Below are 27,489 nucleotides of genomic sequence, written 5' to 3' on the forward strand. Positions count from 1 at the left end.
GTGTGCAGTATTAGAGGTGTAATACTAACATATCCACCACAATAGGCCTGTATCAGACTCAGGTCTGGAACTCTGCTGGTTTGTGTTATGAAAAGTAAATGAACCCTGAAGACCTTGAGAAATCAAACTTATTGATAATTGATGCCAAATTTCTCTCTGTCACGTAGTACATGGCATTAGTTGTCATACTGGATTTATAAGGAAATGGTAGGGGCCTCTATGGTGCTGCCCATCACTCCTCTTTTCCAATGCCCGAAGGGAGGAGCTGTAGTTATTCTAAAGGCAGGTTAAGCTGATGGTTAGGACATGGTTAAGACCACAGCGGCAGCTCGCATGTCTGACAACCCTTACTACCTGTAAGGTCTCTGCTTATCTTTTCATTCCCTTTCCCTAGAGACGGACAGATAGAAGGAGGGGTAGATGGAAGGAAAGGGGGAAGAAAGGGGTGGATGGAAAATTAAAGAGAGAAGAGAGGAACCCCCAAAAGAGCCCAATTAACAATTGGAACGTCCTCCAAGGTTTCTCTGCTCTCCTGACTAAAATGTAACATCCATGTTGCCTTTTAACAAACCCCCACCCCCCTAATCCCCATCTAAAACCCCCTCTCTCTCACACCCCACCCGCTGCTTAGTTTGATATGCGTCAAGGATGCAAATGAGCCACTTAGTAACCACATCAATTACCCACCTGGCCTTTTATCAGCTGCTCTGTGTTGTTGGCAAAACGCTCGTTATGGTCATGCAGTGATGAACACGAGTGGTCGCCAACAGAGACCACAGACTTATGGTTCGCTCTGGACCCAATTAGGACTCAATGCCTACTGTCTTCAGAGACTGCTAAAACTAGAGCGAGAGCCAATGCTTAGAACAATTACATTAAGTCAGGACACTCCTGTGCGGTGTGTGTGTCCTTGTTATAATGACTGTATATAGCCCCTGTCCTATTGAGTATGGGCCTGCTTAATGTAAATGCACAGATGACACACAGTCAAATGAGTGTCCTGGCATTAGGTTTGGTACTGGTTCAAGGGGACCCCTATCTGAGAGAGAGAGTGAGACCCTGATAAGAGAGGGGTAGGAAGAGAGGTAGATATAGATTGCAGAACAGAAGCCATATTTCATATTTATTTTTAGTCACCGGTAATCTATTCTCTCCCTCTCCCCAGCGTCCCCTGTTCTCGATAAGGTGACGTAGACAGGCGAGAATCTTTTTCCGGCACTCTATTTCTGGTAGGATGCGACTGGCCTCGTATGATCCAGATGCACAGCCAGATAGCCCTGGATAGAGGGCCACTGTGTCTCGGAAAGGCAGGAGAGAGAGGGATGGAGGGATGGAGGAGGAGGGGGGAATGAGTCTGAAACCGATCTGTCTCTGACTTTGTCAGCTAGACTCAGGAAACATCTCAGACTCATATCCAGCTCTTAGTGGGTAGATTTGGTGCTAAATGTACAGTTCCGCCTGCTGGCGAACTCGACAGTTGCCCCTATGAAACAAGATAATTACGGCAGGAATTGTGAGACACATGGATGTGTATGTACACAGTGTGTGTGTGTATAAATATGTGTGTGTATGGGCATGCAGTAGACAGTCCAGGGTCATGCAATATGCTGCAGGGGCTGTTTCTAACTTCACAAGAGGGAGCATATTTGGTGGACCCTCCTGGGGTTTGTATTAACCTCTGGTGTCACCTCACCAAAGCGCTCGGAACGTGCAACTGTTCTTATGACCGTGGTGACCGTAGGCCCATGGAGGGCGAGGGAGGGTGAGGGATTGTGAGGGAGGGTGAGGGAGAGTGTAAGTGTGGTATGAGGTTGGTGCCATCTCTGAATTGCTGACCCTACCTACGTATGGTGCTACGACCTTATAGTAAAGGATGATGAAACTCTCAGGAGAAAACAGAACCCATCAGAATGAAATATTTCCCCACAAAAACATTTTCCTTCGTCAACTGTTTTCCTGGGTCAACTCAACTGTTTGGGTTTTTTATGTGAAAGAGAAACAGAAAATAGTCATACATTTTTACCTGTAGTTTATTTCAAAGTTGTGTTAGTTGTGAGAGAAAGAATAAAAAAAACATGAGCTGGCGCACAACCAGAACTGTCACGGCCGTCGTTAAAGAAAGACCAACCGTGACGCTTACAGGACTATCGTGCCACTAATAAAAGTCAACTACCCACACTGAAGGAGGGAAAAGGGCTACCTAAGTATGATTCCTAATCAGAGACAACGATAGACAGCTGTCCCTGATTGAGAACCATACATGGCCAAAACTTAGAAATAAAGAAACATAGAAAACAAAACATAGAATGCCCACCCAAATCACACCCTGACCAAACCAAAATAGAGACATAAAAAGGCTTTCTCAGGTCAGGGCATGACAAGAACACTCCATATTTAAACTTCCGGTCATTTATTGGGTATTTACCAACGTTTCGGCATCACTGTGCCTTCTTCTTCAGGGTGAGAGAAAGAACACACCAAAACAGTTACTATTCACACTGCAAGTTCACACTAACTTACTTTAATAAATAAATATTTAATTTCATTCTTTTTTTTTTTTTTTAACTATGACTCCCAGAGTCATAATGTCTAGTTGGGGTTATCCATTCATGACCTCACATAGTTATGCATAACCTTGTTGCCTATGACAGTCTAATTACGTGTCTGAATCAACGTCATTGCAGACAGACGGGTGTACAGTGTAGTGGAAATTTCCTGTATTTAGCAAATCATGAGAGCAAACCACACACAAGTCAGAGTTATCATAAAGTCCATCTTTAATTATATGAGCATCACAACCCTGTGACTCTCAGATCAATTCAGTATCTATAAATGAATTCTCTGAGAGTCCTTACACATTGCAACTGAGATCCTTTATAGTAAAGACACACATAGCCAGACAGCATTGGCTATAAATTATTGTTCAGCTTTGTCTCCTAAACTATGTTCTCACCTCGCTCTCAGGACCATAAAACAAAACCTCATGAACAGGCATATATCAAATACACCCCTCCTGGACAAGATCACAGAGACACAGTGACTGGCACACAGACATTGTGGAGCCAATAAATAATTGGTTTAAAATGTATGTTTACATATGAAGACAATCTTGACCTCTCCCCTCTCTGCGGCCCAAGTAACTGAAACCTTGACAGAGAACAGATAACTGCAACCAGCCAACAGTATTATCCTGATGAGAAGTAACTCACAAGCATATAATGAAAATAAAACATCTTATCTATGTTACCCAACTAATTCTGATTATTCCCACACAACAGTACAGTACATCTGGGCCTGTTCAGGTAGTGAAAGGCTCCATGCTGAGCCTACATAACACACCCAGGGAGGGATATACTGCCACTTAATGCACAGCCTGATCTGTACATGCCAGGCCACAAAGCCCCCAATTGGACTCTAATATTTAAACTGCAGGATACCATCGCTCCACCTCAGAAATAGCCTATACATTATTAATGTGCTCTCTGTCCCCTGGACTGGATGGACCTGTGCTCATTCTTTGATTTGAGAAACTGACTGCAGCAGTAGAAATAAAAGAGCCCTTTGCCGTTCCTTGGCTTGTTACAGTAAAAAGTCAAAGTGTTGACCTGCTACTGTACGTCTCCATTTTCCTGCTAGTTCATTAGCCGCACCTGTGCAATGGAAGTCACACTCCATTCAGCTTGCTTTCTCTTTTCCGCTTATGCTTCAAATAAAGAGCTGTTTCAAAGCACCCGGCACCATATGTGTATTTTCCACACTTTGGAATATGTAATATATTTAGGTTGGTGGTAATCACTCACACATTTCGACAACAGAGGGAAAGAAGTGAGGGAGCGGAGAGAGGAGGAGAGGAGAGTCGCTGATGTTTTAAAACATGTATGGATGATTAATTACCTGGACCAGCTGGGAGAAAATAGTAGATTTTAAAGATCATAGAGAAATCCACCGCAAAACCAGTGTGTTTCCCATCCTCCATCAGAATAACTGAAATGTGATTAAAAGGGAAGCAGAAGCCATCTTTTGCCTGGGTCAGCAGAATATAACACAGAGGAGTGAAAAGCTAACGTCTCTCTCCTCTTTCCATCCTCAAGATGGTGAAGTGTCCGTGAGTTCTACCGTGCGGGGTCATTCACCAAAGGACAGGAAGGGAGGTCATTACCCACACTCCCCCTCCTTTTACCTGTCACCTCCAACGAATGCTTATTACATTGAGTGAAGTGCAGTCAATCAATTAGGACTGTACAATTACAATCGATCAACAAGGCAGTCAGAGGGAGAGCTCCCCAGGCTGAAGGGGTAATGATGGGAACCCAGTTCAAACACCTGGGAGAGGCCTTTTAAGTCCCCTATCTGGTGTGTGTGCGCACGTGTGTGTGTGCGCACGTGTGTGTGTGTGTGTGCGCGCGCACAAGTTTGAGTGTGTGTGCGGGTGCGTGTGTGTGGGTGCATGTGTGTATGTGTGTGTGCGGGTGCGTGTGTGTGTGGGTGCATGTGTGTATGTGTGTGTGCGGGTGCGTGTGTGTGGGTGCATGTGTGCATGTGTGTGTGCGGGTGCGTGTGTGTGGGTGCATGTGTGTATGTGTGTGTGCATGCTTGGCTCTCTCTTTGCAGTCCATGCCAGGAAGGGGCCTGTGCATCTCTCTAATGAAAGAGAGGTCTGAGGGACTGCTGACTGGCAGATACAGCGCTAGCTCTGTAGTGTAAAGTAAATGGTGACCCATGCTCTCACCTGTTCTCTCTCCTCCCTGTGTTTGAGTCCTCAGATAGAGTACAGTAGCTGTTGGCTTCATTCCCACTGAAGCCAGGTGGTGGGCACCTTTCTGACGTCAGAGGTTGTGAACTTTGAACTCCCACACAGTGCTGACCACATGTCAAATTCATTCCACGGCAGGCCGAGAGTCTGCGGGTTTCCGCTCCAACCTTGTACTTGATTGATGAATTAAGGTCAGTAATTAGTAAGAAACTTGATATCAAAACATTGAGGACGACCCGACTCGCCACCAAAGTGTACCGCCCCACCCCTACCCCCGAGTCAAAATACAAGAAACTACCATAAATTCCCAAATTCCAATGGCCCGGGAATAAGTGCCTGTGTGGGGGAGGCAAAAAGGCAACAGCAAACCTGGGACTGGTTTGGTCGGGAATCAGAATGCTTCCAAGTCTGTATTCCTGTGTGACTTGGAATGTTGATGTGACAGTCTGAATGAAGGATCTGCTTTCAACAGGATTATTAGGCTGGAGAGTGAACCTGTTCAAGGTCTAGTTCCCACCCTGCACACATGTTCCTCATCACAGGGAAGACATCTCATGTACAGTATGCATGTAAGTGTTCAACACGCAGCTCCACCTAAGGATTGTAGGGTGCGGTTGTCACGTATGTATACTCCCTCTCCGAACTCCAGGTCATCAGGCTGCTGATTATCCCGCACACCTGTCACCATCGTCTCGCGCACCTGCACCTCATGACACTCACCTGGACTCCATCACCTCCTTGCTTATCTTCCCTATATCTGTCACTTCCCTTGGCTCTTTCCTCAGATGTTATTGACTGTTTTCATGACGGCTTTGTTTGTGTTTCGTGTTCTTTGTTTCTTTTATTTATTAAAACACTCACTCCCTGGACTTGATTCCCGACTCTCAGCGCACTCCTTACAGCGGTCAGACTACAGTCAGACCGCAAAAAGTGGTTATTGGTATCAAGGTGCATTCCAAAGAGTTTTATTAGGTTTCCTGACTTAAAATCAATTCAGAGTTTATTTGTCACAGGCACAGGGTCGCTGTAACGGTCATCGTTGCATGAAGAAGACCAAAGAGCAGCGTGGTAAGTGTTCATGATTTATCAACACTGAATAACAAAAAGAACAAAGAGAACGAACCAAACCGAAACAGTTCTGTCTGGTGCAGACACAAAAACAGAAAACAACTACCCACAAAACACAGGTGGGAAAAGGCTACCTAAGTATGGTTCTCAATCAGAGACAACGATAGACAGCTGTCCCTGATTGAGAACCACACCCGGCCAATCACACAGAAATAGAAAACATAGAACACAAAACATAGAATGCCCACCCCAACTCACGCCCTGACCAAACCAAAATAGAGACATAAAAAGGATCTCTAAGGTCAAGGCGTGACAGTCGCAGATTGCAGGGTACAGTGGAATCCTCTTTGACCAACAATGCAGGTCAAAGAGAAGTGAGTGAAACAATAATTATAATAGTAACAATACTAGGTGAAGTAGTAGAATAGAAAAAGATAACCAGACAGCATATACAGTACCAGTCAAAAGTTTGGACACACCTACTCATTCAAGGGTTTTTCTATCTACTAGAAACTACTGGACAGTGTGGACACAGATATAAACATTGAACATATACCCGACCAGTCAATTTTTTGGGAATAATAGTGAAGACATCAAAACGATATGGAATCATGTACTAACCAAAAAAGTGTTAAACAAATCAAAATGTATTTTATATTTGAGCTTTTTCAAAGTAGCCACCCTTTGCCTTGATGACAGCTTTGCACACTCTTGTTATTCTCTCAATTAGCTTCATGAGGTAGTCACCTGGAATGCATTTCAATTAACAGCTATGCTTTGTTAAAAGTAAATTTGTGGAATTAATGTCCTTCTTAATGTATTTGAACCAATCAGTTGTGTTGTGACAAGGTAGGATGGTATACAGAAGATAGCCCTATTTGGGAAAAGACCAAGTCCATATTATGCCAAGAACAGCTCAAATAAGCAAAGAGAAATGACAGTCCATCAAGAACTTTGAAAGTTCTTTAAGTGCTGTCGCAAAAACAATCAAGCGCTATGATGAAACTGGCTCTCATGAGCAGGAAGCAGGAAATGAGCAGGAACGGAAGACCCAGAGTAAACTCTGCTGCAGAGGACAAGTTCATTATGCTTCACAGATTTCAAGTAACAGACACAACTCAACATCAACTGTTCAGAGCAGACTGTGTGAATCAGGCCTTCATGGTCGAATTGCTGCAGAGAAACCACTACTAAGGGGCACCAATAATAAGAAGAGCCTTGCTTGGGCCAAGAAACACAAGCAATGGACATTAGACCGGTGGAAATCTGTCCTTTGGTCTGATGAGTCCAAATTTGTGAGACGCAGAGTAGGTGAACGGATCTCTGCATGTGTGGTTCCCACCGTAAAGCATGGAGTAGGAGGTGTGATGGTGTGGGGGTGCTTTGCTGGTGACACTGCCTGTGACTTATTTACAATTCAAGGCACACTTAACCAGCATGGCTACCATAGCATTCTGCAGCGATACACCATCCCATCTGGTTTGGTCTTAGTGTGACTATCATTTGTTTTTCAACCAGACAATGAACCAACACACCTCCATGCTGTGTAAGGTTTGTTTGACCAGGAAGGAGAGGGATGGTGTGCTGCATCAGATGACCTGGCCTCAACAATCACCCAACCTCAACCCAATTGAGAAAAGCAGCCAACAAGGGCTCAGCATATGTGGGAACTCCTTCAAGACTGTTGAAAAAGCATTCCAGGTCAAGCTGGTTGAGAGAATGTCAGGAGTGTGCAAAGCTGTCATCAAGGCAAAGAGTTGCTACTTTGAAGAATCTAACATTAAAATATATTTAGATTTGTTTAACACTTGTTTGGTTACTACTTGATTCCATATGTGTTATTTCATAGTTTTGATGTCTTCCCTATTATTCTACAATGTAGAAAATAGTTTTAAAAAATGGACTGGTACTGTATATGTTCATTGTTTATATCTGTGTCCATACTGTCCATTAGTTTCTAGTAGATAGACCATATGATCCAAGAGAAAATAGCCTAATTAATGAAAAATCATCTATTCAACAATTACCTCTGCAATCCTATTGACTTTTTACACAACTGCCACCAGTTTGATGCCAAAACATTGACTACAAATACTGACATTGTAAAATGAATTGAAAGTGCATTAAAAAAAAGATAATTAATGTTGAAACCCTCATGTTAACACCAATGGTTTTCACTAAGTCGATGGTTTAGATTTAGGAAAATGTTTAACAGCTTTGTCATTCTTCTTTATTGAATTATTTCACATACTGTATACACGTGATAAGTCCAGAGAGAGGGACATAGAGAATTCCACACAACTACCCAAAAAGGAGCCTCTAAATGTCTTATAGAGAGATTATATAAAATCTTTGCAACCCTGGGCCTGGGAATCAACACACTCACCAGTCCTCCAGCCATCACACCCCTGGCCACAATCTGACATCATCTGAAGTCTTAAAACAGGCTGAATAATTGAGGAAATGTATTTATAAAAACAAGCCTGGAGTTAATATGCCTTTGTTACGGTGCGTGAATGAGGACCCAAAAGCGAATTAACTTAAACAGAGCTTCTTTAATTACCAAACATAGGTAGGCTCAGACGGACCGGCAGATTCCGACAGGACAAGACAAGGTTACAGCAAACATGACGACAGTCTGGTTCAGGCATGAAACACAACAAACAAGAATCCGACAAGGACAGGAGCAGAAACAGAGAGAGATATAGGGACCTAATCAGAGGGAAAAAGGGAACAGGTGGGAAAAGGGGTGACGAGGTGGTTAGGAGGAGACAAGGCACAGCTGGGGGAAAGAGGGGGAGAAAAGGTAACCTAACAACGACCAGCAGAGGGAGACAGGGTGAAGGGAAAGGACAGAGACAAGACACAACATGACAGTACATGACAGTACCCCCCCACTCACCGAGCGCCTCCTGGCGCACTCGAGGAGGAAACCTGGCGGCAACGGAGGAAATCCTCGATCAGCGCACGGTCCAGCACGTCCCGAGAGGGAACCCAACTCCTCTCCTCAGGACCGTACCCCTCCCAATCTACGAGGTACTGGTGACCACGGCCCCGAGGACGCATGTCCAAAATTCTACGGACCCTGTAGATGGGTGCGCCCTCGACAAGGATGGGGGGGGGGGGGGGAAGACGAGCGGGGGCGCGAAGGACGGGCTTGATGCAGGAGACATGGAAGACCGGGTGGACGCGACGAAGGTATCGCGGAAGAAGAAGTCGAACTGCGACAGGATTAATGACCCGAGAAATACGGAACGGACCAATGAACCGCGGGGTCAACTTGCGAGAAGCCGTCTTAAGGGGAAGGTTCTGAGTGGAGAGCCAAACTCTCTGACCGCGACAATATCTAGGACTCTTAGTTCTACGCTTATTAGCAGCCCTCACAGTCTGCGTCCTATAACGGCAAAGTGCAGACCTGACCCTCTTCCAGGTGCGCTCGCAACGTTGGACAAAAGCCTGAGCGGAGGGGACGCTGGACTCGGCGAACTGAGATGAGAACAGCGGAGGCTGGTACCCGAGGCTACTCTGAAAAGGAGATAGCCCGGTCGCAGACGAAGGAAGCGAGTTGTGGGCGTATTCTGCCCAGGGGAGCTGTTCTGACCAAGACGCAGGGTTGCGAAAAGAAAGACTGCGTAAGATGCGACCAATAGTCTGATTGGCCCGTTCTGCTTGACCGTTAGACTGGGGGTGAAAGCCGGAAGAGAGACTGACGGAAGCCCCAATCAAACGGCAAAACTCCCTCCAAAATTGAGACGTGAATTGCGGACCTCTGTCCGAAACGACGTCTGACGGAAGGCCATGAATTCTGAAAACATTCTCGATGATGATTTGTGCCGTCTCTTTAGCAGAAGGAAGCTTAGCAAGGGGAATGAAATGAGCCGCCTTAGAGAACCTATCGACAACCGTAAGAATAACAGTCTTCCCCGCTGACGAAGGCAGTCCGGTGACAAAATCTAAGGCGATGTGAGACCACGGTCGAGAGGGAATAGGAAGCGGCCTGAGACGGCCGGCAGGAGGAGAGTTACCGGACTTAGTCTGCGCGCAGACCGAACAAGCAGCCACGAAACGACGCGTGTCATGCTCCCGGGTGGGCCACCAAAAACGCTGGCGAATGGAAGCAAGCGTACCCCGAACGCCAGGGTGGCCGGCTAACTTGGCAGAGTGAGCCCACTGAAGAACGGCCAGACGAGTAGGAACGGGAACGAAAAGAAGGTTCCTAGGACAAGCGCGCGGCGACGGAGTGTGAGTGAGCGCTTGCTTTACCTGCCTCTCAATTCCCCAGACAGTCAACCCGACAACACGCCCCTCAGGGAGAATCCCCTCGGGGTCAGTGGAGGCTACTGAAGAACTGAAGAGACGAGACAAAGCATCAGGCTTGGTGTTCTTAGAGCCCGGACGATAAGAAATCACGAACTCGAAACGAGCGAAAAACAGCGCCCAACGCGCCTGACGCGCATTAAGTCGTTTGGCAGAACGGATGTACTCAAGGTTCCTATGGTCAGTCCAAACGACAAAAGGAACGGTCGCCCCCTCCAACCACTGTCGCCATTCGCCTAGGGCTAACCGGATGGCGAGCAGTTCGCGGTTACCCACATCATAGTTACGTTCCGACGGCGACAGGCGATGAGAAAAATACGCGCATGGGTGGACCTTGTCGTCAGAGAGGGAGCGCTGAGAAAGAATGGCTCCCACGCCCACCTCTGACGCGTCAACCTCGACAACGAACTGTCTAGAGACGTCAGGTGTAACAAGGATAGGAGCGGATGTAAAACGATTCTTGAGGAGATCAAAAGCTCCCTGGGCGGAAACGGACCACTTAAAGCACGTCTTGACAGAAGTAAGGGCTGTGAGAGGAGCTGCCACCTGACCGAAATTACGGATGAAACGACGATAGAAGTTCGCGAAGCCGAGAAAGCGCTGCAGCTCGACGCGTGACTTAGGGACGGGCCAATCAATGACAGCTTGGACCTTAGCGGGATCCATCTTAATGCCTTCAGCGGAAATAACAGAACCGAGAAATGTGACGGAGGAGGCATGAAAAGTGCACTTCTCAGCCTTCACAAAAAGACAATTCTCTAAAAGGCGCTGGAGGACACGTCGAACGTGCTGAACATGAATCTGGAGTGACGGTGAAAAAATCAGGATATCGTCAAGGTAAACGAAAACAAAGATGTTCAGCATGTCTCTCAGGACATCATTGACTAATGCCTGAAAGACAGCTGGAGCGTTAGCGAGGCCGAAAGGAAGAACCCGGTATTCAAAGTGCCCTAACGGAGTGTTAAACGCCGTCTTCCACTCGTCCCCCTCCCTGATGCGCACGAGATGGTAAGCGTTACGAAGGTCCAACTTAGTGAAAAACCTGGCTCCCTGCAGGATCTCGAAGGCTGAAGACATAAGAGGAAGCGGATAACGATTCTTCACTGTTATGTCATTCAGCCCTCGATAATCTATGCAGGGGCGCAGAGACCCGTCCTTCTTCTTGACAAAAAAAAACCCCGCTCCGGCGGGAGAGGAGGAGGGGACTATGGTACCCGCGTCAAGAGCTACAGACAAATAATCTTCGAGAGCCTTACGTTCGGGAGCCGACAGAGAGTATAGTCTACCCCGGGGGGGGGTGGTTCCCGGAAGGAGATCAATACTACAATCATACGACCGGTGTGGAGGAAGAGAGGTGGCCCTGGACCGACTGAACACTGTGCGCAGATCGTGATATTCCTCCGGCACCCCTGTCAAATCACCAGGCTCCTCCTGTGAAGAAGAGACAGAGGAAACAGGAGGGATAGCAGACATTAAACATTTCACATGACAAGAGACGTTCCAGGAGAGGATAGAATTACTAGACCAATTAATGGAAGGATTATGACAAACTAGCCAGGGATGACCCAAAACAACAGGTGTAAAAGGTGAACGAAAAATTAAAAAAGAAATGGTTTCACTATGATTACCAGAAACAGTGAGGGTTAAAGGTAGCGTCTCACGCTGAATCCTGGGGAGAGGACTACCATCCAGGGCGAACAAGGCCGTGGGCTCCTTTAACTGTCTGAGAGGAATGTCATGTTCCCGAGCCCAGGTCTCGTCCATAAAACAGCCCTCCGCCCCAGAGTCTATTAAGGCACTGCAGGAAGCTGACGAACCGGTCCAGCGTAGATGGACCGACAAGGTAGTGCAGGATCTTGAAGGAGAGACAGGAGTAGTAGCGCTCACCAGTAGCCCTCCGCTTACTGATGAGCTCTGGCCTTTTACTGGACATGAAATGACAAAATGACCAGCGGAACCGCAATAGAGACAGAGGCGGTTGGTGATTCTCCGTTCCCTCTCCTTAGTCGAGATGCGGATACCTCCCAGCTGCATGGGCTCAGCACCCGAGCCGGCAGAGGAAGATGGTAGTGATGCGGAGAGGGGGGCAACGGAGAACGCGAGCTCCTTTCCACGAGCTCGGTGACGAAGATCAACCCGTCGCTCAATGCGAATAGCGAGTTCAATCAAGGAATCCACGCTGGAAGGAACCTCCCGGGAGAGAATCTCATCCTTTACCTCTGCGCGGAGACCCTCCAGAAAACGAGCGAGCAAAGCCGGCTCGTTCCAGCCACTGGAGGCAGCGAGAGTGCGAAACTCAATAGAGTAGTCTGTTATGGATCGATTACCTTGACATAGGGAAGACAGGGCCCTGGAAGCCTCCTCCCCAAAAACAGATCGATCAAAAACCCGTATCATCTCCTCCTTAAAGTCCTGATACTGGTTAGTACACTCAGCCCTTGCCTCCCAGATTGCCGTGCCCCACTCACGAGCCCGTCCAATAAGGAGAGATATGACGTAGGCGACACGAGCAGTGCTCCTGGAGAAAGTGTAGGGCTGGAGAGAAAACACAATATCACACTGGGTGAGGAACGAGCGGCATTCAGTGGGCTCCCCAGAGTAACACGGCGGGTTATTGATTCTGGGCTCCGGAGATTCGAAAGCCCTGGAAGTGGCCGGTGGATCGAGGCGGAGATGGTGAACCTGTTCTGTGAGGTTGGAGACTTGGGTGGCCAGGGTCTCAACGGCATGTCGAGCAGCAGACAATTCCTGCTCGTGTCTGCCTAGCATCGCTCCCTGGATCCCGACGGCTGAGTGGAGAGGATCCGAAGTCGCTGGGTCCATTCTTGGTCGGATTCTTCTGTTACGGTGCGTGAATGAGGACCCAAAAGCGAATTAACTTAAACAGAGCTTCTTTAATTACCAAACATAGGTAGGCTCAGACGGACCGGCAGATTCCGACAGGACAAGACAAGGTTACAGCAAACATGACGACAGTCTGGTTCAGGCATGAAACACAACAAACAAGAATCCGACAAGGACAGGAGCAGAAACAGAGAGAGATATAGGGACCTAATCAGAGGGAAAAAGGGAACAGGTGGGAAAAGGGGTGACGAGGTGGTTAGGAGGAGACAAGGCACAGCTGGGGGAAAGAGGGGGAGAAAAGGTAACCTAACAACGACCAGCAGAGGGAGACAGGGTGAAGGGAAAGGACAGAGACAAGACACAACATGACAGTACATGACAGCCTTACAGACATCAACTTCCTTAGGCAAAGTCATCAATGCTTGACGTTTGTGTGTGTTCCCTTCCTCAATAATATGAGCCGAGGTGTTTTTTAACGACTAACATGAGCTAGCGTATTAGCATACATATTTACTGTAATAGACGGAAGGAGACGCTATGCCATAAGAACCCGTAAAAAACTCCACATATCACCCAGCTCACAAGTTAATCCACATGTTATTATCGCTGGTGAGTCGGCGAGGGGTAGATTCATTAAAAACAACATGTTTTTGAGCAGGTTCATTAGTCATCTATATTAAAGGGAGATTAGTTTGCCTTAGAGATTAACGGTCAACTCACCACAATATCATTGGGAGGTTTAAAATTGCACAAAGGAGTCCAGTACAGTACTGCACAGTACACAGCACTCTCCCTCACACAAACACCTATTCTTCATCTACCTCATGTCTGTGGACTTTTGGAAGCACTGGTTTACAAGCATTCGGCTAAAGCACATTGTTCTTTATTTGACTGGTGTGGGAGCTCCCAGTACAGGGTTAAATAAATTGCTTTTGGCCTGCTCTCAGAGAGGAGAACTACCATCATTTCACTCTCTGGATGACATGGTTCTATCAACACTACGATGGGCTGGGAGACCAGCCCCTTTCCTAAGAAACAAGTGGCTTGTATTTGGAGGGTTATGATGAACAGAGTTGAGACACATCACACTAAGGTCCAGAAAGTATTCAGAATACTATAGGCACTCAATTCATTACGAGTCAAAATGTAAGTGATACTCCACAAGAGACATACCGTCCAGTACTCTGCTGGACAGCAGGCATCTTATCAGATCAGAGCACTGTGAGAGTAACAGGTTTGAGACAGCTCTATGTAGCTGGAGGAACACACTCCATCTTGACCTCCCTTCTCCCCGTGGTGACTGGCACTAACGCCTGCACCGGAATAGACTGAGTTAAAAGTCTGTATTCTGAATTTATTTTTTAAACTGTTGGTTGAGGCCTCCGGCATGTGCAGTGTGTGTGTGTGTGTGTGTGTGTGTGTGTGTGTGTGTGTGTGTGTGTGTGTGTGTGTGTGCAGGCTGTTTGGTGTTTAAACAGTCTCTGTGTAGCAGGCCTGAAATAACATCAGGCCTCACACTTTCATCCCTGGTACTGCTGCTTTAGGAGATGGGCCAAGATGATAACAATCCTACCCTACACAGAGAAATCACCAGCACTACTCCTTGTCCCTCTGTGTATTTAAGAGAAACTCACTGTTTGTTGTTCTTGAAAACCTTAAAGGATGTCTTGTTCAGTTATCTCCTCCTATGGTATGAAGGGCTCAGCATATCTCTGAAATAACTCAGAAATTCCCAAACTATTGTGCTCTGTTCCTTCTGGACTTGGTCTTGCATGTTTTGTTAAACCCTATTCTGCATGAATAACCACAAATGTACACACACACACACACACACACACTCATACGCACGCACATACACACACACACATACACACACACACACACACACACACACACACACACACACACACACACACACACACACACACACACACACACACACACACACACAGAGACACGCAGACACGCACAAACACACCCACCGACCCCACTCTTTCATCCCCTCCCTACACAACCCCTACTATAAAACCTCTCTGGAGTACCAGTCAGTTGGAAGCATATAGACCACACACACACGCACACACACCCCCTAATTGAATATCCATAACATAACCTTGAAGGATAAAATGCAGGACTCATTTAAATGCTAATTTGTTTGTTAACATCAAGATTCCACGTGGGACAGGTTACAGAACTACCCTGACACTTGATATGTATATTTTATTCTACTTTGTTATTTTTATTGGTACTTTGATTATGATAATACAAAACACTAAATAAAACATGAATATAAACAGGAAGGACTGTATTCAGGTATTTATTATCAAGGAGGAAATGGTAACATCATGCATCCAGACAGACGGAGGTGGAGAGGGAGAGCAGGTGGCAGGAGAGGGAGAGGTAGAAAAGGAGAGAGAGATGGTGAGAGATGAGTACTCTATATGTACATGTCAGTATTGGAAGCGATGCACCACAACATCATTTTCATTTGTTTGTGACTTGATATTAAGACATTTCAATCTCTGAGCCCCTGATCAGCCTGACAAGTTTATCAATCCACTGTAGAGTTTGAGCTGGGAGAGGAAAGAGAGAGTGGGGTACAGTAGGCTTATATCTGGGTCTGGGGTGGTGTATTTGTGTATGTGAGTGTAACCATGTGTATTATTGATATGCATGGTGTAGTTTAGGTGCAGGTCAATAGTGACTGATGGTGGTGGAGAGACATCAGTGAAAGATCAAAGCATTTGGCACGCATGCCTCTATGTGTGCATGTGTGTGATCATAACAGTGACCCGCCCGCCCTCACGGCTGTCTGTCTGTCTGGAACATAACAGTGACCCGCCCGCCCGCCCTCCCGGCTGTCTGTCTGTCTGGAACATAACAGTGACCCGCCCACCCTCCCGGCTGTCTGTCTGTCTGGAACATAACAGTGACCCGCCCGCCCTCCCGGCTGTCTGTCTGTCTGGAACATAGCAGTGACCCGCCCGCCCTCCCGGCTGTCTGTCTGTCTGGAACATAACAGTGACCCGCCCGCCCTCCCGGCTGTCTGTCTGTCTGGAACATAGCAGTGACACAAAGCGGACGGCCTTCGTCGGAGGCAGCTAGCGTAAACTTCAGAACCCCCTCCAACAGCAATGATACGGCTGTTGTGGAGCATGAATGTTAACAGGAAGAACACTTTAGCGTAGGAGAGGAGAGGGGAGAGGAGGAATAGAGGAGGAGAGGGGTTCTGGCTGGCAGTAGCCTCATTACCAGTCTCTGCCTTTAGAAATGAGATCTGTTTATTTAGGCTGAGCTCCCCTGAGGGTATAGGCCTGGCAGGGCATCATGGAACTAGTGTATAGCACTACACTGCTAGCTAGCGCTAGGCACACTGTGATTATTATATCACTTAACACAGCTCATCAAAGAGACGTCACTTCTGAGAGCGTTTAGCCAGGGCACCCAGCCGTGGAAAATGTTGAGGCTTGCTTGGCCTCTCTCTGTCGCTGAAAAGGGATATGGCAACATTGAAGCCCTGTGTGTTTTGGCCTGTGCCAGCTGGTGTGTGTGTGTCTAAATGTGTATGTGTGTTTAAGTGTGTGTATACCGGTATGTGTGTGCTTGTGTACGTGTGTGTGGTCTAAGAAAGACCTATTAAGCCAACTCTGAGGGTCCCTGTACAATAACACACACACACACACACACACACACACACACACACACACACACACACACACACACACACACACACACACACACACACACACACACACACACACTCATCCTGTCACCCCTTACACACACTCTCCTCCTATGTTCCTTTGTAACAGAGCTAGCCTCACTGTGGGAGATCCTACTAGCAGAGGGGAGAGCTCTCTTGTCTCTGATGATCTATAGAGTAAGTGGTTTGGATGAGCCTCCTCTTGATTTGAGTCCCGCTCCAGCTCCACATGCAATATGTCAATGTCGACCACAATTCACCAAACCATATGTTGGCTCATGGGCCTCTTACACTGGAGCAAAGATGTTACCTTGTCAAAGATGTAACCGTGGCAGAACATTTTCATCATTATGCATTAGGTGTCATCACAGACAATGGGAGAAGGTTGTTATTCTCTCTCCAGGTGATCTTTACCCCTCTCTGTTCTAATCTGGTGGTGGAGCTGCCGTAGTGTTGATGGCACCAGGAAGGCTGGCTAGTCTGGCTGTAGTTACTGAGAGCCAATGTATTCTGTCCTGTAGTGATACTTGATGGCTCCTTGATTGTAGCTACATTATTAACATGGCCGGGCATAAATATTCAGAGCGTAGCTACGTCAAGATCTTTCAACTCCACAGCTTGTGTAAATAGACCTGAAAAAAAGCAAAAGGTAGGAGAGGAATGGAGGGGAGGGGGGATGGTGTACCCAGCCCACCCCCTCAGCCCTTTGATGAAGCTGAACTATGTATGCACAATCACACCCAGAAATGGAGGGAGTGTGTCGGCAGACCCAAATTTACATCCACATTATGGCCTGTGCTTCAAACGCGCACACACAGACAGACAGACAGACAGACAGACAGACAGACAGACAAGAGACACACAGGTGTTTTCAATGGGGCAGATAGGCCAGGGGAGTAATGGTAAGTGGCAGGAGCGGGGTTAGGTTCCCTGTAGGTCCTGTTGCACCGCGGTTGAGCGGTGGTTTTGGAAACGGGTTGAGGACCGTGGGAGGAGTGTGTGTGTGTGATTGAGTGTATGCGTGAGCTTAGGTTGTTTTCATAGTTGGATGGAGTAGGAGCCACCCTGTGCCTGGAACAGAGGACTGATTGTGAGGCAGTTAGAGGAGAGGAGAGGATGTCTCTCTGTGGAGGTGCAGCGCTGAACATTTTCCCTCCAAAGCCACACTATGACAGATGGAAGAGGGAGAGGTGTCACATTAAATTCCTTCCTGCCACTCAACCTGAAACCATTTTGGATGGAACTGATATAAACAACATTCTTAACTCTTTGCATCTCTTTGCATGTGAAATACTGTGGACTGAGACGGTTTTCTGAAAAAATATTGTGTTCAATAAATACAGTGCAAGTAATAATTTCTGGTATTTTCTTCTTGTGCAGGCAGATACATCTCTATGACATCTGATCTTAAGTTTCTCAACCAAGACTTCAGTTGAGTCTCTCTCTCTCTCTCTCTCTCTCTCTGGACTGGGTGTGTGAGGTAAGAATCAGGCTCAGAGAGCAGAGAGTTCCAAAGGGAAAAGTGCACTTTAATCTGGCACCAAAATACCAACCCAAAACACAGGGTACACGGTCCGGAGCACTAACAAACCCAATGACACAACACGTAACACAAAATGAATCCCACACAAAACAAGGGTGGGTTTACTAGGCTTAAATAAGGAAGCACATCAGGAAAACACAATTAGACACAGGTGTAACTAATAAGACTAAACAAACAGAAAAAGGAAAAGGGATCGGTGGTGGCTAGTAGGCCGGTGACGACGACCACCGAGCACCACCCGAACAGCTATAAGTCTACTGGGGATGGCCCAGAGATATTGTTGAATGCTTGTGAACATGCTTGTTGGATTGACACAGTGCAGCTAGACACAGCCAAAAGCCACAACTCTGACCATACAGATCTACAGAGCCAAGACTAACTTGTGTTAGTGTGTGTGTGTGTGTGTGTGTGTGTGTGTGTGTGTGTGTGTGTGTGTGTGTGTGTGTGTGTGTGTTCGTGAACTAAGTCAACACAGATGAGCCAGCACACATTGATCAACAATTATTTCACTTGTTTGCCTTTGAACAGCATAAAATAGTGGGCCTTTCCTTTCATGTTATTCAAGTCCGGTTAAGTCAACTTACTATTGCAGTTTTGGTTTCTATGAAGATTATTTTTCTCGGTTTGTGGTCACTAAGCGGATCAACGTTCAGCACCAAATATCAGAACCAGATACACAGACCACATCAGACCACATCAGGGGTCTATAACAGAATGGGTTTATAATGTAGCTGCTTTGGAGATCTACGGGACTTTGCCAATGGCGCCAAACACACCCTGTAAAAAGCGAATGTCGTTTTTGACGAAGCAGGATATTGCAAAACCATTTTCTCTTGGTTGTTTGTTGGACATTGAAGTAAATCTGCACGTATAAGATGCATGGTTCTGTCTGCCTGTGAATGTTGTCTGTTGAGGGAAATACATTAGTCCTATTTGATATTTGTCGCCATCACAATGTAATTCTACTGATTATGAGCAAGGGTGAAGACACACACGTGTCTGTTTTGCACAGTTAGCCTAGAAATACAACATCTTTAAATGTGATTGTGTTTCCTAGTTGTTGTTTTTGTTCAGGCCGAATCAAATGTAGATCCTGTTTCCCCTAAACATTAGTAGCACTACTTTCATGAATAGAAGCCTCGTAAGGTGCATCGTTCACTTAACTCACAAATGAGCGAAATGAATGTGAAATGATTCATTGGAAACGTGAATTACAAATGAGATTTCGAGCCATTCCCACGTTAACTGTGTTGTGTTAGCAGTTAAGGGGAAAAGTGTTACTGACAGCAGGACATTACCCACCAATTCCCCTGCTCTCTCCCTCTGCTCTCCCACTGCATTCATAAATATCCCCTCTCCTGCTCGCCCCTAATTACCTTGTCTGAGCATAGCTATTTCCACTTCCCCTTGCACATAATAGAAACAGTTTTTTAATAACCAGGTGTCATAAAATGTCATGCTGACTTAACAGACATGAAGAGCAGGAGGAGCATTAACAGAGAGATGGAGAAGCAGCTCTGGTGGGGCTGGGTGGGGATGTATTGGCCAAATAGATGGATGAAGCAGGACGGAGTAGTGGGGTGGCGGTAAGTAGGCCGGGGAGTGATGGAGAGAAGTAGTGGGCTGTTTGCAGTACAGGGGGATGGGTAGTGTATGCTTTAAGGATGATGAGGATGGAAAAGGATGGGGAAATGTAGGGATGACTTACTTTGGTTTAGTCATCTTGGGCTTTTTGGAAGCATCGGGTGTCCACCATATCTCTCCACCTCACCCTCTTCTCTTCAAGGGCTTTTGCCTCTTCCCAGGAGATCCATGCTTTACTCAGTTCTTGCAGAGTGGGGTCTTCAGTAGGTTTTTGCCTCTTCCCAGGAGATCCCTGCTTTACTCAGTTCTTGCAGAGTGGGGTCTTCAGTAGGTTTTTGGTCTCCTGTGTTCTTTTTCCATGTGGGTTGTACAGTAATCCAGTGCATGGCTTTTATGTCTTTAAATCTTTATGTTCTTCTTCTGGTCACACTTGTAACGGTCGTCGTTGTATGAAGGATTGGACCAAAGCGCAGCGTGGTAAGTGTTCATAATGCTTTTGGATCAACAAACACTCTGAACAAAATAAACCAAGAGGGAAAACCGAAACAGTCCTGTCAGGTGCAGAACACTAAACAGAAAACAACTACCCACACAGGTGGGAAAAGGCTGCCTAAGTATGGTTCCCAATCAGAGACAGGGCGTGACAACACTGCTGAGGACCTCCTGGTTCATTCTCCTCCACAGGTCTAAGCCAAACAGACAACCCTAAACAGATGCCCATGAATCCCCGGTGTTAAACTCACCTGAGTTTCTGTCTGCTACAGCTCATGTCAAGAGTGACAATTGGATTCTGGAATGTCAGAACATTACACCAGGCAGGTAAGCTATACGTAACAACTAACCAGAGAGGTGAGAAGATACAATGCATGGATGAACTTGTATTCCTGACAGTGAATACTCATCTAAAGGCAGGTTGAAAGGTTGTCTTTCAAGGCAGGGAGAAAAGAAGGAGGATTATGACAGTTCAGATGAATTAATAAAGTACAGCTTTTATTCCAAATAGGGCACCTCTGAACCTCTAGGACCCTCTATTACATGTTGTTATGGAAGTTCCACTTACTATAACCTCAACTGCTTCCTATTGTAGGAACACAGCCAATTATGTGGCTTGATTTCTGATTAGATGACTTTATAGACAGCTTAGATTTCATAGGCTGTCATTACGCAGACATCTGAAACGTTTCAGCAGGACCATTTTTGAAACTGTAGCAATTCCCCCCACAGGGACAGCAGTGACAAATGGCCTCCTTTGTTCCAGTGCATGTTTCCACGTCTTTGGGAATGTGTTTCACCACACACACACACACACACACAGAGGCCTTAACATTAAAACCGCCATAGGCCAACATAGACATTTGATTTTACAAAAAAAATCACCCCCCCAAAAAAGTTATGTACTGCTCCTTCCCGGACTTTTCCTAAATGTTTGTATTTTACACTGCTCATTTGTCAGAACTTTGACGTCACAAACTGAAAAGTATTTTTTCACACCTCTTCCTAACTTAATCCACAAAGACAATGTGCTGTAGAACGTTGGTACCCAGCCAGGTTCTAATGCGTCTCTCTATCCTCCATGACAAATGGATGAATGGCCGATAATTGTGCAAGTTACTTCATAATGTAATTTAAATGAGGCCTAACTCAATGGAAAGGAGGGTGAAGAGGTTGATTTAATTTAGAACAACAATAATGTAATGATGACTTTGTGTTACGTCTATTTATCAGCGTTGGCTATCATTTTAATAATTTGACTGCAATGAACAAGATGGACAAGATTAAATTGACAATAATCTGATGAGTGACAATATTAAGCCTATAATTTGTTAAATTGTACTTGAAAGATGGCCGCATCTTGTAATTGACAGATGCAAGGACATGAGCATGGCTTTATCAAATCCTCCTTTCCGACTCACACGCAGGTAAAACGTTGTGATTTCTATACAGTATCTGAAAGAGCATACTCTGAAGTTTCTATGGTACCTTTGTCAAATAACTCTCAAAATTCAAGAGGTGCAGCTCTTTTTCCAAATGTAAGTTTTTCCAAGAATATTTGTGCTGTCCAGCACATGGCCACGCGCGCGGCAGAATTGCTCTGGCTACTAAGAAAAAACAAGTAACATAATAAATGTCAAATTAAAATCTGCTATTCTATCGTCGATGGATGAATGGGCGATAGAAACAAGATGGACACTGATAATGCTGCATGTGACTTCAGTTAAGTTTTCACCGATGTCGAAACCAAGTATTTGCTCAATGGCTTTCCAAATCTGGGGAAAGCTGAAACCAGGCCAGCGGATGAGCGACTGTCTGAGACTGTGGTATTGAGACTCGTGGAGCCTTACATGGGCAAAGGCAGAAATGTGACCATGGACAACTTCTTCACATCAATTTCCCTGGCAGACAAGTTGATTGCGAAGAAGACTAGCCTGCTCGCAACAGCGAACAAACAAAGACGGGAGCTACGGCCTAGGAACAGTGGGTTAACTGCCTGTTCAGGGGTAGAATGACAGATTTGTACCTTGTCAGCTCGGGGGTTTGAACTTGCAACCCTGCAGTTATTAGTCCAACGCTCTAACCAGTAGGCTACCCTGCTGCCCCATATCCTTGACTCTTTCTAAACAAATAACTATTGCTGTTATTTTTTTTTATGATATATTCCCATGAATATTTCTTCATGCAATTAATTATTTCCAAGAGTTTATGCACTATTTATCAAGTATTTATCAAGTATTTATCAAGCATGTATTTATCAAGTATTTATCAAGTATTTATCAAGCATGTATTTATCAAGTATTTATCAAGCATGTATTTATCAAGTATTTATCAAGTATTTATCAAGCATTTATCAAGCATGTATTTATCAAGTATTTATCAAGTATTTATCAAGCATGTATTTATCAAGTATTTATCAAGCATGTATTTATCAAGTATTTATCAAGTATTTATCAAGTATTTATCAAGCATGTATATATCAAGCATGTATTTATCAAGCATGTATTTATCAAGCATGTATATATCAAGCATGTATTTATCAAACATGTATTTATCAAGCATGTATATATCAAGCATGTATTTATCAACATGTTTTTGCAGGTTGAAATGCATCTGATGCATATGCTTTAGCTGCCGCCTTTCCCTCTCTCTTCAGCCATGGAGGACGTTAGTGTGGCATTGTGATCATCCTTGCCCACCCACTTTCTTAAAATAAAGCCTAATAATTTCCCGTCACCCCTTTGGCTAGCCCTACCCCAGACCCCCTCCTCCCCCTCCCTCTCCAGCCTCTGTGGACTCACATACATTTTTCACCGGTTCGTGTGTGATGGATAGCTTGTATTTATTCACTGCTGGGCATCGGTTCTGTGAATATGACTCATTTTGGGCATTATGTATTCATGGCCAGGGATAGGCCTGTATAAAGGAACTTATAATGAATGTGTCACAGTGGGAGGTGTCAGTAGACTGCAGGTTGATTGGAGGGGAGGCATTGTGGAGCACAATGTGATCTACAGCACAAACAATTGGAAACATGTTTGTCCACCGTCCAAAAAACTGAAAGGCAATCTTTCCTCTGTTTTCCAACTCATCCCTCTTTCTCTTTGTTGCAGAACACAACCTGCACAGAAAATACCAGAGGGGCTTGGATGGCAGATAATATAACTCCTATGCAAGTGGCAGGATTTACTAAAGTGCAAGGGATAAGACTCCCTTGTATTACATAGGTTCCATAGTGTAACGCCTGTGGATTTAACTCAGTAGAGGGTGAATGTCCACGAGAGGAGCATATATTTCACACATGCAGGGTCTTCCCTTCCTCCTCTTGGCAGGGAAAGCCCTAATGGTAATCATATCACGGGTATTGAAGAGCAGGTCATGGGAGTTTAGAGTGGCGAGTCGCCCCAAGGAGGGGGGGGGGCTGTTGTGTGTGCATGTGTGTGTGTGCACGTGCATTTTTGTGTGTGTATGTCTATGCGTGACTGGGTGTGTGTGTTCAGTCAGAGCCTCAATCATCTGAGCACTCCTCCACACCACAGGAATGGCAGACCTTCACATACTGTACATCCATTGTTGACTTCCAGTGGAGAACATAAGGAATCACCCTGGGGGAGGAAACAAGTCATTGAGCACAGTACATTTAGTTTGGAGCTTTTTTGACATGGGGGGGGGTTGTCTATTATACCTTGTGGAAAAGTGTGGAAAGCTGCTATTTCATATCATATCATATGTGATTTTAAAGAACTGATATGGTATTCCTTTCTTACTGTCATGTACTTCACAGAATGTGAATTCATCCAGGATATTACTTGTCAATACTATTGTAATGACACTAGGGATGTATCCCTCCTCATCTTGGCTCCGTATCCCTCCTCATCTTGGCTCTGTATCCCTCCTCTTGTCTCTGTATCCCTCCTCATCTTGGCTCTGTATCCCTACTCATCTTGGCTCTGTATCCCTCCTCATCTTGGCTCTGTATCCCTCCTCCTCTTGGCTCTGTATCCCTCCTCATCTTGGCTCTGTATCGCTCCTCATCTTGGCTCTGTATCCCTCCTCATCTTGGCTCTGTATCCCCTAGGCAAACAGGAGTTAGTCTGTGGGTGAGCGGGTATTTCAAAGGTGGTAGGTAAGGGTTGAGGGGTGATCTGTGAATATATCAACTCTCCCCGATCCCCCCTCCCCTCCTAACACACACACACCTCCCTTCCTCTTGGCCCTGGTGGTGTTGGCCCAGGTCTTGGCTAAAGGCCACTCTTAATCACCCATAGTTTGTTAGCGTTAGCCACCCTGACCACTTCCAGGTGCGTGACCTGTTTTCCAGGCTGGGTAGGTGGTCCTGTGGAGGGGAGGCACGAGACCGTTTATCACACACCCTGGCCTGGTCTGTACTCCACTACAGGGAAGTGTTGTGTGTGTGTGTACTGTGGAGTAATATCTGCCCTAATATAAAGTGACAGCTAGAATTATTGTTGTACTCTCTCTTTCTTTAATTTATGCTTTCAGCTTTATCTTTCCTGCTAACTGTAAAAGGTTACTTTACTTACACACTATTCCAATGTGTGTAAATATGACAGTATCCGCATACTGCTGGCTGTCAGTAGTTCTGGACCAATCCACAGAGTACATAACCTCACATGGTGAAGCAGGTCTACTGCCAAGGCAAATATGGGAATATGTCCACAACCAACACTGTACTGTAAAGTGGCAGTTGTGTGAAGTTACAAATACACAAATAATGACATGTATTGAAGTCAGTTTGATAACAGGGCAAGTAAAAAAACAAACATTTGTTCACATGAAAAATAAGAGATGATTTTCCTACTATTTGCCCATAAAACACTGACCCTTTCTGTGTTTTGACCCTTTTGAATCTTCAGGAATGTTCTAGTGACCCACCAAGTAAACCCTGCAGTGATATTTCAAGCCACATGCCAGTGTTTAGCCCTGACCCAGCCAAGCCGAGGTGTTATCCATGAGCCTCTATTTGGAGAACCACTGGGCGTGGACACCTCCAGCCGAGAGCCTCACACTCACTTTCTACGGATGCTTGCCTTTGTGTGTTTAACCCTGCTTAAGTAACATAGTCTTTCTATTCTCTCTCCTCCCTTCCAGACATATTTCACAGGCCTTTAATCCTATTAGAAGCATTGATGTTGTTTATTGTCCGACAGGATTAGATTTGGAGAGGAATAATAAGACGGGCCATGGTTCTCAATGGGCTCTCTGTCCCCCCTGCTTAGTTTAAACAGATTAGTTATCTTATTGTGTTATATAATCATATCTGCTCACATATCGTACACCAGTTTTCCTTGAGTCGCAGACGAGACTATGGTTTTACTGTAAAACGGCTTGCGATTATTTGACATGGACTTTGGGGCTTAGGAAGCATTTGTTTTCAGGACTTTGCCAGAGGGCAAACCTGATGTGAACCTCAATTTGATAACCCTATTTGATATTACGACATTAGGAATGGATTTGGAGGATTTGGATGCCAGATCGGGGCCTCTCTGTTGAGAAATGTACCTCAAAACATTCTGTGCTTTGTGGTTCGTGGACATTTCCTGTTTAGTCATTTTTGGTTTTACATGAATACATTGTGTGTGAACACCTACGGCGGTTTTGCAGATGCTGTGTTGCTAATCTTGTTTTCTCCCACTATCGTCTAGTTCATCTGATTGAATTGTACATAGCATAAACAAGCTGAAGAAATGTAATCAGATGTTTGGTGTGCAGTGTAAGCTGTGGTGTTAATTGAAACAGAGGATTATGACAATGTTCCAATAACAGGGTCCTGGATCATATGCAAGGAAGTCAGACTACTGTATACATTAACTCTGCATTTACATCTCAATTACTTTCCTATGAGACAAATCTACATTTTCATATTTGTGTGGATTTTAATCATTGCAGTCATCTAGCCTGCACGAATGAAGCAATCTTAAAGTCAATTTAAAATATTGTGAAGATGTAAAATAAGAAAACATTGAATTTTTGATTTCCACAACCATAAATTCAGGGGAATTCAGTGCCTCCTTTTTTCCTTCAAATGCAAAACAGCTTGTTATTTTTTGAGAAGGATCTTTAAACGCACGATGCTGCCTGGAAAATCTGAAAAGCCTGGCTACAGCCTTTTAGGATATGATATGTTTAAACATTTCTCTAGTGTTTATGGTGTGTGAAATGCAGTCTTGGAAAATGTCCAGTTCGCCTAGGCAGGTTTTAATTTAATTCTAACACATTTGAGAGGCACCTCAAAAAGCCAGCCTCAAATGGAATGTGAAAGCCAGATGCCGCACTGAACGTGAGCAGTGTTGGTTTGAGTTACAGGCGAGCACAGATAGACTGCGGTCCAACGGGTTTGGTTATTGCTCAAGTCAAACACAATCAAAGGGACTTTAAAGAAAATATGAGCAGGACCTTAATGAAATGCTGAGTTGCTAAATATTTTGGATATTGGGATAATTGTCTGCAGTTATGTGGTTCAGTCATTTGTCGTGAGCAGCTAAGTCCTTAAAATCTGCTGTTTTCACCAAAACAATATTTGTTTCTGTTCTGTGCCAAAGGTAATATTAGCTATTTATTTTCTAGGTTCAAACATGTCTGAAACATGAAGAGTAACATACAGTATCTCTATAAGTCTACACCATCACACATGCACATACATACAGTACCTTGCGAAAGTATTCGGCCCCCTTGAACTTTGCAACCTTTTGCCACATTTCAGGCTTCAAACATAAAGATATAAAACTGTATTTTTTTGTGAAGAATCAACAACAAGTGGGACACAATCATGAAGTGGAACGACATTTATTGGACATTTCAAACTTTTTTAACAATTCAAAAACTGAAAAATTGGGCGTGCAAAATTATTCAGCCCCTTTACTTTCAGTGCAGCAAACTCTCTCCAGAAGTTCAGTGAGGATCTCTGAATGATCCAATGTTGACCTAAATGACTAATGATGATAAATACAATCCACCTGTGTGTAATCAAGTCTCCGTATAAATGCACCTGCACTGTGATAGTCTCAGAGGTCCGTTAAAAGCGCAGAGAGCATCATGAAGAACAAGGAACACACCAGGCAGGTCCGAGATACTGTTGTGAAGAGGTTTAAAGCTGGATTTGGATACAAAAAGATTTCCCAAGCTTTAAACATCCCAAGGAGCACTGTGCAAGCGATAATATTG

This window comes from Oncorhynchus mykiss, chromosome 26, assembly GCF_013265735.2.
Source record: "Oncorhynchus mykiss isolate Arlee chromosome 26, USDA_OmykA_1.1, whole genome shotgun sequence".
Classification (NCBI taxonomy): Eukaryota; Metazoa; Chordata; class Actinopteri; order Salmoniformes; family Salmonidae; genus Oncorhynchus; species Oncorhynchus mykiss.